Here is a 13,333-nt window from a genome sequence, read left to right as displayed (position 1 = left end):
AAAACCATGCAGATTGGAAAGTGGTAAGTACACCTATAAAGGCAGATACTGTGATTCTATACCTAAAAAGTCCTGAGGGGCAAAAACTTACTCAAACTACTAAAAATCTACCAAAACAAATATGTGAGATTAATAAGATGGCAGGTACAAGTCTGGTATATAAAAATTAATTATATTTACCTGTACTAGTAGCCAACAAATATAAAATTAAAATTAATAAAAATAATTTTATTACAGTAACATTGAAAAACCTAAGAATAAATATACCAAAAGATTTGCAAAATCTCTCTACTAAAATCCGCAAAACTGCCCTCAGAAATGAAGAAAGTAGAGATGTACTAATTTCTTTGATTAGAATACTTAATATTGTCAATATAAGAATTTTCTCCAAATTGATGTGTAGCTCAAAGATCATCTCTATGAAAACCCCAGCAACCATTGCATTGAAATTGACAACCTGATTCGAGATGTATATGGAAATGCAAAACAAAACAGAACATAATAAAATAAACCTAGAATAACAAAATAATTTTAAAATAAAAGAACAGCCAGTGGACCTATATTACCTGATTTCAAAATTTGCTATAAAATTAAGTAATCAAGGGAATAAAGTATTGGCATAAAGGTAGACATAAAGTTCAGTTCATTGAGACAGGATTTATGACCCAGCTTAAAGTCTATCTAGAGAAAGTTCCAGTTGAACTTGTGAAGCAGAAATGTGTTCCATCTGTGTCTGTCCCTCCTGGCATGGCTACAAGACCACTGGCCAAGAAAGGGAAGGAGGGGGTGTGGGAATATGTGAGGTGTGCTGAGGAAGAAAGGGGAGAACAGACGCTGAAACTGAATCTTTTCAAACTAAAAGTAGACAAAGGAAACTTATGTGTTTTACAATATGCCCCAACACTGCTTTTTTTTTTTCATTTATTTATTTATTTATTTTCAGCATAACAGTATCATTATTTTTTCACCACACCCAGTGCTCCATGCAATCTGTGCCCTCTATAATACCCACCACCTTGTACCCCGACCTCCCACACCCCGCCCCCGCCACTTCAAACCCCTCAGACTGCTTTTGAAACAGTGAGCTCTCTTACCTGTGGTGTGATTGTACCCTATTTGCAGTCAGATCATCTAAAAGGTATCCAGTTAGTTTCTTAGCTCATTTTGAGAGTAGAGAGATGTTTAAGATTTCAAACACTTAGCTGCCAACCTTCTCGCTCATTCATTTCCTGTAATGGATGTTTTTCCCCAACAGGCTCATGCTTATTTATGATTCAGTAATGTGCTTAATGAAGCTTATGAAATGTTTATCTATAGTGTTGATTTTTAAAAAAACAGATTTGGATTTATTTTCTCATTTCAGTTGTTTTTATTGTTTTGTACCTAATTATTTTTAACTTAATATTTTAACTTAACTTTAAGATTAACTTAACTTAATCTTTTAAATTTATTTTTCCTCAATTTTTGTGGGTTTTTTTTTTTTTTGCTTTTTCTCTTAATGTATTCAAATAAATACAAGTGTTCTCCATATATAGTTTCTCTTCTTGAATGATGTAGCAATCCTGGCATGCAGACTTTATTTTGCTCCACAGCTTTTGATAGAATCCATGAGTTATCTAAGAGAGTGCTTCTCAGTAACTAAAGAGTTAAAGGCTGTTGTTATCTCTTATCACTTATTTCTAACTCATGATCAGAGACACTGAACTAAAAAAGGAAATAAATAAATGAATAAGTAAATAACAAAATACCCCCCCAAAACTCTCCATTTAAAAATGAGTTTAGCTTTTGTAGCTAAGTAATACCAATTTTTGCAAATAATCCTCATATAAAACACTCTCTAAGAAATGTACATTTCTCTATACAGGTATTATTCATTTACACATTTGCAAATTTTTAATTACCTTTTAAAATTAGCCTATGTTCTTATTTTGTTCTAGGGAAAATGTCTGATCTAATGATATTTATGAGTCTTTCATTATACCATTATGTTTGTGCTTCTGTCTCTATAGGTTAAATGTTACCTTGTTCAGTATATTAAGCTTTATTACGGATATATTTTGTTTGTAAGTTTGGACTTCTGATCCTCTATATTGTTTAGCATTTTCCATATCGAATTCTGTCCTAATACTAATATCGCTTCTGAAGCTTTCCTGTTTCCTGTTTCCTGTTCTTGCTCTCTGCATCACTGGTTGGTAACATCCCTGGATGAAAGTGACAAAGAACAGGACCTGTTCACGGTCCCAAAGCCTCTCTCCACAAAGGGCTTAATTACAAGTGGAAAAATAACAATTTTATGATGGAAAAACCTGGTGACATCACTTTAATGAAATAATCAAAGGTAATTTTATGAGCAAAGAGACAAAGGGACATCCTGAGGCTCGTGATATGATGCACAGAGAAGGATACAACATCACTTCTGTAATGTTGCTGCAAACACAAATAATAAAGCTAAATGTAGTGATGCAGAAACGTTAAGCAAACCCAAACTCTAGATCACTCAACAAAACAACTGGGCTGCATTCACCTTCCAGGCTGACCCTCAGGCATGGTTTCTTATCCTGTCTCACTCATTTTATTCACATTGAAAATGGGATGTGGAGGGCTGCCCTTCCTTGTGCCCACAAGAGTTGTCTTCCTCTCACAACACTCATCTGAAGAAAATATTAAAGCTGTTGTTTGTGGAAATACCAGGGTTGCTAAATCAGGGTGGGGGTTGCCAAAGAAAAAACTGGAAAAGACCCTGAACCTGTGGATTCTGCCAAGCAGTTACCCCTCCCAGAGAAGAAAGGAGAACTCTTTGAGAAAGAGCCTGTGGATGAAGGCAGCCTGTGGGACGTATATCATAAACACAAGTCAACACCAACTTCTGATACTTACTCCAGCCGAGGCTTTGCTGAGCTTGCTGTATATCCTGGAGTTTCTTTCAGACTCAAGTCGAAGGAAACAACAGATGATAGTTCAATAAATTAAGTGGGATTAAAGCAAAAAAAGGAAGAAAGAAAACAGACACAGAATGATATAGTGATTTCTAATTTGAGGGTATAGAGGAAGAAAAAGAGGGGCATGTTGTTAATGGAGCTCCCGATGGCCATTAAATGCAGGAAAAAGCCATTTCCATAAATTATGGAAATCTGTGCTGGTCTCAAGTGCATCCCATTTTCATATTGTTTTGCTGGCTTAATGACATAGGCTATTTTTGTAACATCTGTTTTTGGGGACCCTCCCTTTCTCCTGTGCTTCATTAGAAATGCACTGGCTCTCCTTTATAATGAGCGTTGGTGTTGTCTGAAAATGGATTGTGTGTCTCTTGTTACTGTAGGGGTCATTATGTCTGAGTTGAAATGGTTTGTCCTTGGAAGAGGTTCTGATGTGACTCTGGAAAAAATACCTGGAAGGTGTAACAGTGGGTGCAATGTGCCACATAGATGGGCATACATTCAGCAAAGGCCAGAGGCTGGGGCCTGGCAAGGACTCCTGGGAGCAGGATCTGACCCCGTGAGGTGGACATTACCTTCACTCTCCCTAAGCAGCAGTGTGAATTCAAAGGGTCTGATAAAGACTGTGTGAGATGAAACTTTAAGACAAAATCTGAATTCAATACCCACAGCTATTAATACTGTTTTGGCAGGCTACTGTACACTCCGAAATGAAGCTCCAGCCACCAAATACCGAAGCTGGGGGATCCGGTGCAATGAATGGCAAGTGTCTCATGCCAGTGTCTCTCTTCCAGCTGCCCAGGGTCACTGTAGAGAGCCGTTCTGTATTACATTAGTGGGGGGTGCAGCTCTGCCCTGCTCCTAGGCTGCAGGTGAGAAAGTAAAACAGAAGGAGGAGAAATGCGAGAGTGAGAGGGAAGAGAGCAGGAAGCCTGGAGAGCAGGTGGAAGTGTGGTGCCCAGCCCTTCACTCTCACCTGCACTTGAGCAGACAGGATCCCATACTCCTCCTGGTTCTGGTCTCTGCTGCTCAGAATGGGCCCCAAAGGCAACAACAGGGAAGAATTCCTTTGGTGACCGGGAACCCAGATGAAAAAGACTTGCCTGTGTTCTGCCTCTCCTGGCTTTGATTTGCTGCTTTGAGTTCTGCATTTTAGTCTGACTCTTGTAAGTATTCTGTCATTAAGTTATTTTTCCAGAGTGTCATGTATCAATCTGAACTACAAAGGCAAAAGGTTTGTGAATCATAACACCTTTTTGTTTTCTGAAGAAATGAGACCCTTACATAACAAATCAGCCAGACTTCTGTCCATCACACATGGAGCACAGATTCCAAATAAGCCCTTCTGTTTCCTTTCCTGACTTACCGTCTAGCCTCCTGTTTTCCTGTACTCCACCACCTCCAGCCTGTTCCCCTCACCTGCGCACACGTGTACACACAGGCACAAGCTTGCACAAATGCACACACGTGCACACACATCCCCTCCTCGCCCTCCTGCCCGCCTGGCACGATGCATCCCCTTTGCCAGGCGAGGCTGGGTGGCCGTCCGTGGGACTGCTGAGGTTAATTTCACAGCTTGGATCCTGGGCTGGTCATCTTGTCCCTCCGCCGGCCTCCAGATCTGCTGCTTCTTGGGGACAACCTTCCACAGACCCTGGCAGCCCTGCCGTGCGGCAGCCGTTTCCAGCCCGAGGGCAGAGACCCCCGAGGATGCCTTTCTGCGCCGCCTCCTCCTTTAGTCCATTTCATCCAGACGTGCTGCTGAATTAAGCTCTCCCACTCACTGTCCGGCTCAGCCAGAAAGGCCGACAGGGCAGCAGGGCAGGAGTGAGGCCGCAGCTGCAGGGGAAGCGAGCTGGCCTGCGCCCTCTCCGGCCAGGCGGGCAGAGCGGCCCTGCGTGCCTCCCCTGCAGGGGGCGCACAAGAGCAACCTAAATGCAGCCGCCGGCAGAGGCTGGAGCCGAAGGGCTGCTGGACCTTCAGAGCAGGACAGCTCCACCGCAGCAGAGCGCCCCTCCTGGGGTCACAAACCTACTCTTCAGAGTATTTTTTTAAAGATTTTATTTATTTATTTGACACAGAGAGAGAAAGATCAGAAGCAGGGTCCCTGCTGAGCAGAGAGCCCGATGCGGGGCTCCATCCCAGGACGCTGAGATCATGACCTCAGCTGAAGGCAGAGGCTTTAACCCACGGAGCCACCCAGGCGCCCTTCTTCGGGGTATTTAAATAAAGAAAGTGAAGGGCCACACACGAAGCCCTGCCCAGCTCGGGTGGACTTCGTCTTCAGCGCGGCAAGGCTGTGTGCTTGAGCACGTGCTGCCGGTGTGCGCATGCGTGTGTGTGCTACCTAACCGCGCATGCGTGTGCTACCTAACCGCGCATGCGTGTGCTACCTAACGGCGCATGCGTGTGTGCTGCCGCGGCCGCACTCGCCCCCGCGCGAACACGGCCTTCTCGGGTCCGCCGCTGCGGGGCTTACCGAGTTCGAAGGTGGCGCTCCAGGCCAGCTTCCGTCACAGCAGAGGTGCCCGGGAGGCTGTCCTGGGGCGTCGGTGGGCCCCGCCACACTCGCAGCTTCTGGAACCCTCCGAGCCTCCCCGGCTCCCTGCGCCGTCCCCGCGGGCCGCTTCTCGGACGGCCCCTGCGGGAGTGCACGGGCCGCGGGGCCTCCTGCCGGGGCGGTTCGGGGCGCGGGCCCGGGGAAGCGCCAGGCCGGTCTCCCTGCGGTGGGGACGGGGGCGGGGGCGGGGGCGGGGGCCGGCTCCGGAGAGGACGCGCGAGGACCTCCCCGGGCGTTGCAGGAGTGAGGCCGGGCCGGGGACGAACCGGAAGGGATGCCGCGCGGCAAACAGAGGGCCTTGGGCCGCGGGACCCAGCCGCAGGCCTCCGCGCCCGACACCCCACCCAGGGGCACAGACTCTGCTCGTAACGTCCCCTGGAGGCGTTGGCTCCGCGGGCTCGTGGGTCCGCAGCCTGGGCCTGGCTTCCTGCCCGCTGCACGGGACCGTGGGCGTCGTCACTCCGCGCAGGGAGGGACCCACTGAGGTCTCGTCATCGCCGCGCTGCCTGGGACGTGGCACACACGGCTTCTGTTCTTCCCAGCGCCTCTGGCTCCGGGGCCTTGGCCACTTCCAGCCAGCCTTGCAAGGACTGAAGCGAGGTAGGCTCCATCTAGACTTGAAGGCACACACTGGAGGCTCCTTTCTTTAGCCTCCTGACCCCACTTCCTTTATATGCAACCCTTGCCCCTCTCCCCACCCCAGAATGTCCCTGGAGACATCGAGCCCTTGCCAAACGTGAACTAAAATTCCCAAGGGGAGAGCGTTTGAGACGTGAGCTGCACAGCTGAAATCCCCCTCACCCACGTTGGGAGCCCTGGAGATGCAGCAGTGTCATGTAGGGAAAAAACCAGCCAACACAGCGGCTGCCCCGCACTGGCTCTCCTTTGTCTTTATCTCGTGCACCTTTGTCTTTCCTCCCGCCCTTGTAGGGCCTTTGACTGTGCCTCCTGGACATAAGCCTGGTGGCAGAATGGGTAGTGGTGTCAGAAGTACCTGTGTGCTTGACTTGGAGTCTTACCTCCAAGAAATCCGAAACAAGACTATTCTACCATGAAATTCCTAGTTACTAAAAAGTCTTGCACTTTATTTCTACCACACTTAGAAGAGCTAAGAGTGTGAGAACAAACAGTCATTCTTCCTTCATTTTCTTGTCAGGGTGTCTGACATCTCAGACCCCAGGGCATCCAGATAGGAGCAAGCAGTGTAGAGGGAAGCACCGAGTTGTTCTTCTGGGACTCAGACTTCGGTGAAAGATGCTTGGGACTGTGTTCAGCTTGAGGATGGATATGGTCCCCTGGATTCCTGATGGTTGCTTACGTCCTGTGTTCTTTTCCTAACCATGCTTCTGTAATTCCAGTTTATTTGTTTGTACCTATATATTTGTTAACGTTTGCATTAACCAATTACTCTGGAGTGGCTTTTGTGATACCAACAAGCCCTTCTCCTATGACCAGGGGTCTGAGGAAAAGAAAGAACAGAAATGCTCCTCCTTCACTGCAAATCCTTGCCCTATAGTGTTTATCACAGGGCTGATGTTCTTTAGACATGCAGGAAGAGAAAGAAGCTTTCACTAAACTGTTTTAGAATTCTGCATCATACTAACAACAATCACCATAAAAATGTGAAGATCTCATAGCTAAAAACTTCAAGCTGTGTTTATTTCTATGTGTTCTTCATGTTCATTAAGTCTCCACTGTTCAATACCTTTATATTGTATTGATGTATTTTTCTGGCAGATTTGCAAACGAGGTGATCCCAACAATCTTGGCTTATGTGTTGGAATAATCCAGAGAAGATGGCATATTTTACTAAAGCCCTTCTGGCCTAGTTTGACTGATTCATATATGTAATATATGCATATATATTTAAGACATATGCATATAAGGCATGTATGTTCTATGAAAGACATGGACACACATATACAGGATGCAAACACTATGTATCAGATGTATACACATGTATCAAAGACAGGCACAGTATCTGCATGACTTGTGTACATGAAGTGAGTGCACCTGCAGTGTGAACACTCCCTCACCAGTTCCCTTGTGTGTTGGTTGCCTGAGGGTAGCACCTGGCTGCAGAGGTAGCCATATGCGCTGATTTATGAATGAATGACCTCCATGAACCAAACCCTGAGATTAGCTGATCATGAATCCCATCAGATCCTCCAAAGAAGCCCCTAGAATATGGGATGGAAACGGCCATGCACAGCAGGAGCCAAGTGTGCTGCAGAGCTGCCATCTCTGTTCCTGTCAAGTGCCTTCATCCTTGCTGTCCTATAAGCCATCCACCTGAGGATGACCTTTCCAGGTAATCTTATATCATGAAATTGGAAGTAAGGTGAATGCCCAACCAGTGGGGTCAGAAAATTGTCAAAGACAATCTGAGCAGCCTGAAACTAAAGACAAGATAATTAGTGTGTTCTCCTAATCGCATACTTTGTAAATAAAATAGAAGATTTATTTGATGAAAATACCATATTCATCCAGTATTATCAGGAAACGGAAAGTTTACTGGGAATCAATTCTTCAGTAAACTGAAGTGTACCCCCTTCCGAGACAAATCTTTCATCTCTTTCTGATATTTCTCTCCAAAAATGTAGCATGGATTTTCCTGCCTTCTTAGGCAGAAACTGTTGACCAGGCTTTGATTCCCTAATGCTCCAAGTCCTGCTGATGAAAATGTTCAAGCAACATCATGGCTGCTGGGGGGAACCTTGGTCTCTCCTCCTCAGGTTTGGCAGTCACTTACCCCTTCCCTGTCTGTCGTCATGCCTCATGATTTCCACTGCTTTGCTGCTTCTGGTCTTCTCTGAGCCAGGATCCCACACCAACCTGCATATTAAGCATGTCATACTGAGAAAGATTTGATCAGAATCTGAGTGAGAACTCAAGCCTTGGGGAGTTGCTTTAGGGACATCAGAGAATGCTTTGATAACTTTTTAATAATGAACATGCCCCACAGGGATGAGGCTGGGAACATCTCTGGTTGACAGTTTTGGTCTAAACTAGTGGCCATCAGCCTTCACTATACATTATACTTTAATATTTCAAGAAAAACCACCTTGCATGATTGTCACTTAATTGGTTTAAGATGCAACCTGAGAATCAGGACTTTTTAAAGCCCATCAGGCAAATATAACATGTAGTCAATGTTGAGAACCTCATTTCTAAAACATGTCTTATATGGAAACCAGGCTCTGCAGATAGAGGTCAGTGGGGTCTAGGGAAGTGGTTGCTCTTTACAGGTATTATGAGTTGAATCGTGTCCCCCACCCTGACAAATATGTAGAATTTTTAACACCCAGGGCTTCAGAATTTGACCTTATTTGGACATTGTATTGCTGCAGATATAATAAGTTAAGATTGGATTGGCATAGATGGGGCTCTAATCCAATGATTGGCATCCTTTGGACACAGTCCTCAGAGGGAGAATGAAGGGTGAGGATGTAGGCAGAGATTGGGTGATGCTTCCACAAGCCAGGGAAAGCCAAAAATGGCCAGCAGTTCCCCAGAAGCCTGGAGAGTGGCCTGGAGCTGACTGTGTCTCCCAACCTCGGAACCAGCCCAGATGACAACTTGACCTTGGCCTTTTAGCCTCCAGAGCTGTGAGACAACAAATTTCTGTCGTTGAGGGACCCGGTTTGTAATACTTCGTTATGATAACCCTAAACTTAGTACATGAGACATGACTATAAATTCTCAGAACTCCCATTTCGAGTGTGCTTAAGAAAAACCTTTCCCAAGCATCTGCTATAAATCAGACCCAATGAGGTATTGAGAGAAGATGCTGGGCATTCAGGAATAGGAGAGGGAGCTTTGCTCTTAAGCTTACCTGGTAATTTTTGTCTTACATTATCAAGTCAGATTGCTCTACAGAGAAGCAGGCAACTCACACTGAGATGGGGGTGGGGGCAAATGCAGGATCGCTGTAGGAACATTCCTCTCTCTGATTTGCATGTGCAAATAGCATGGGGATCTGTGTGTTTAACTGATTCACAGGCATAAATGTAAAATGCACAAAAATTTGCATTGCAAAACATTCTTACTCCAGATGCTGAGTTTACAAGAATTTCCCTTGCTTTATAAATTATAACACTACGATTTTATGAGATCAAATACTTTGGGGATTTTTAAAGGATCAATTCAAAACCATATTTCTTATCTATGAAAGAAAGTTAATTGTGTGTAGTTTCTAATATAACCACTGGCCTTTAGTAAAATGCATTTTGCATGGATGCCTTTACTTATTAATCTTTTCTGAAAGTCAGTATATAGATACTATTCTCAAGGGTCTTTGAAAACAGGAACTGCTTTGGGGAAAGTAAAATAAAATATCTTTTCTCAAGAAAAGAAAAAAGATGACATTTCATAGGCAGTGACACTTTTACTACTTTCTCTAGACATTTTATTATATTACCGATATAAAGTAAACAAAATATGTCGCTGAAATCCACATGATTTTATTTTATAATATTTGTTGCTCAAACTTTTCCAGGTCATATTATTTGAATGAAGGAAGATATTCAGCCTATTAAGAAACGACAGGGTGAGGAGACTTTTTGATACATTGATCCCCGGGCTGGTCTCTGGAGACTGAGATGGTCTGGACAGTGGGGACAGAGGAAAGGAAGGGGATGGTGATGGGGCCTTGCAGGAGGTCACAGGGAATGGTCTGTCACTCCTCGTGCAGCAGAGAGCAGACCCATCCGTGGACACGGAGTTGGGTGTCAGAGTGAAGCTGGCCATGCGGTGCTGGGGAGAGGAAGTGGACTCCGCGGTCCGACTACTCGCCTTCAACAGCGGGCCCTACTGCTCCTACCACGTGCATCTGAACTTGAATCTCTATTTGCTTCTCTCATTAATGGGACTAAAGAACCAAATACATATCCCCTGAGAGATCCAGAGAGACAGTAAATGCCGACATGCTCGCTCGAGCATAAATGCTCAGTAAGTACTAGTCTCCATCTTCCCAGTGAGCGTCCTTCCTCGGGTCCCTCCTCCCTCCATTCCTTCCTTCCACATGCATTTCCTCTCCCTTCCTACCTTTTCTTTCCCTCTTTTCTTCCTCCTTCCTCAGAAAGGAAAGGTTTGCAACAGACACTCTTGGGAATATCAGAGAGAATCCGCGTCCTCTTTTAAGTGTCTGCCCACAGGCCCTGCCCTCCCAAGCGAAGCTACAAGGCCACTGAGCTGTCCCACCTGTTGTGCCTTTATATTTCTTCTTCTGATTATTATTATGTTATGTTGGTCACCATACAGTACCTCATTAGTTTTTGATGTGTCCCATGGTCACTGTTCGTGTTTAACACCCAGTGCCCCAAGCAATATGTGCCCTCCTTAATATTCCCCATTTTATCCACAGCCTTCCTGCTAGCTCAGCTTCATAAAGAAAATTCCAGAATCTAAAGGATTATGTTAAGTGTGCACTTAATGTACAAGAGCTTAACTGTGCGATTGCCTTTGGGAAGACTCCCAACAAAATGTTCCAAGCAAATTAAAATCTATTCTCCTTTTAAAGATTTCCCAAATATGTTAATTAAGAATTTACTCTGGTGTTTATTAACTGGATATGTGAAGAAATCGTCCCAGAAAATCCTCTGAATGCTGTTTGCTGCGGTGGGAGGGGGTCCTCCTGAGGAGGTGTTCATTACCTAGAGCGCCAGCTTCTGCCGAGGTCCCCTCGGCCGTGTTATCCGGTGTGTGACTGCGGTGCGTGTCTCAGTTAATGAGCCTCCTTCTGCATTTGGTCTCTCCTCTTGGACAAAGGAAAATGACCCAGCGCCCCACGAGGCGTCCTAGCGCTATGTGCGTCTGCGTGACAGTCGGACATACACCTCGAATACAGCCCAGTGTGGAGGAGAGTTCCCTGAGTTTGCTGAGCGTGAGCAGCCCGGAAGCATCATCCTGAGTGAGGACAAGTCAGAAGGCGGGGGTTTTAGATTTACTCGGTGTGGACTGCCTGCCGGGCCTGCCTCCCTTCAGTCGGGCCGTCCTGAGGCTCTTCTTCACATATCAGACAGTGACTCCAACAAGGACATGAATTATTCCATAAAACGCAGCCCAGCTTGGGACAGCATCCATCCTTGGTTCGGAAGGTGATACATTCCAGGTTTGTTTTTTTAACTTCATCGCGTATTTTGAGCTACATCCGAGGGACCTGGGGACACAGGCAGGACGGGAAGTGGCCCCGTGTGTGTGAGCAGGTCAGGAGGAACTCTAGCCAAATCTGGGCTTTTCATTGGGGTCTTCTGCAGTGGTTGAGCATTGAGTTTGGGCCGGCCAGTCGTGGACACTGAAGCATGTTTGGAAACACCCACCACACTCTCCCTTTTTTGGCTGTATTCTATAGCATCCTTGGAAGGACCATGGCAACAAAGTCCAAGCCCAGAACCCCCTTGACATTCTCCTGGACATGACCAAGCTGTCCTGCAAATGAGGCTCTCAAGGCTGCTTGTCCGGAGCCCGCCATCCCCACTGGGTTCACTGCTTTCTTCAGATTCTACATTTCTTTTTTTCTTTTTTTTTTTTTTTTTTTTTTTTGGCTACTAGGAAAATTTTAATAAAATTATTTACATTAGTAGACAAAGGGAGAAAATTTGAAATGATCAAAAGGTTTTTTGTTTCTGATGAACTCCCCAGTGATGGTGATGCTGTCAGGTCTGGCCCACATGCTGAATAGCAAGGCTCTAGATACTCTAATTAGCCCAAACAAAGTGGAAAATGCATTTATGACATAGGCCTTTGAAAGATGTTTTCAGTGGGTACCAGGCATATTCATATAAAATTTGCCTTTCATGCTGCAAAGCTAGCATCAAATAAACCGTAGGTGTGTGAATACCGTAGGAATGCCCGTCGACTAGCCCAGGCCCAGGAGGTAACTGGGAAGAGGACAGACTTCTGAAAGCACGAGTGCCCTGGCCACCCTCCTAGATGAATTCAGGCAGAATATCTGGGGCTGGGACACAGGTTCCTGCGGGGTGGGAGCTCCCAGGTGACTTCAACATGCAGTCAAGGTGGTGATCCCTGAGCACAACCTGACATGTGTCGCCACTTCACACCCCATGTGAGATATTAAGACCAAAGTAACTTCCCAGCATTAGGTCCCCAAAACACTCAGGACCTGGTCAACTTTTTCTTACTAATTCTCAATGGCCACTATTTCTGAAAACTCTGTCCCTATTAACAGCTGGAGGGAATCCTGCCTGGACGTCCCGATATCCAGTGTCGGTTCAGAAGCATCGGATGAAATAAACCAGTTGAGTTGCCGTCTGCAGGCACGTGTCCTATTTTGATCTTGCAGGTTTCTGTTTTCGACATTATTTGAATATTCTTTCCTCTGCTTGCCAGCAAGGTGCTCAGTTTCAAAGGACCTCATGGTAACGAGCTTGAATCTGGCCAACAGTGACTTCTCTAAGTGGTCCCAGGAGAAAGTCTGGTGAATGACGAAGGGCATTGGTCCCTGGGATCTTCAGGAGTTCAGCCAGGATCCTCTGAAAGGGAATGTGGCCCTGCCCAGCAGAGTACGAACAAAAGAACGAGTCACCGTCCGGCTGCCAGAGGCTCGGACCAAGAGCACCATTTTGGTTTTTTGATGCAGAAGGAACAAGGGTCGCCTGAGAAGTGGAGGACGGAAGGTGGGAAGCCCCATGTCACTGTCACTCCTACGTGCACCCCGGGGAAACGGAGCCCCGAGCCCATGCACGCACACACTCATTCCTGTGCTTTCCACAAAAGCCAAAACACAGAAACTACCCAAATGTCCAGCGATGTATGAATGAATAAATAAATTTTGGGCTCAGTACACGATGGAAGTTATTCAGGTTTAAGAAGGAAT

General features: G+C 45.7%; 1 long non-coding RNA gene across 1 annotated transcript; it reads left to right on the top strand.

Annotated features, from left to right (window-relative positions):
• The first annotated feature begins 5,710 nt into the window (after positions 1 to 5,710).
• LOC101687091 lies at positions 5,711 to 11,977 on the top strand. The gene is made up of 3 exons (XR_001182088.2): positions 5,711 to 6,096; positions 7,660 to 7,807; positions 9,995 to 11,977. It is a non-coding gene; the product is annotated as an uncharacterized LOC101687091 (long non-coding RNA).
• Positions 11,978 to 13,333: the final 1,356 nt, after the last annotated feature.

This window comes from Mustela putorius, unplaced genomic scaffold (genome assembly GCF_011764305.1).
Source record: "Mustela putorius furo isolate JIRA1106 unplaced genomic scaffold, ASM1176430v1.1 tig00000107_pilon_pilon_pilon, whole genome shotgun sequence".
In the NCBI taxonomy this organism is placed as follows: domain Eukaryota; kingdom Metazoa; phylum Chordata; class Mammalia; order Carnivora; family Mustelidae; genus Mustela; species Mustela putorius.
Note: the sequence above shows the minus strand (reverse complement) of the source record. Positions and strands in the feature narration are given on the sequence as shown.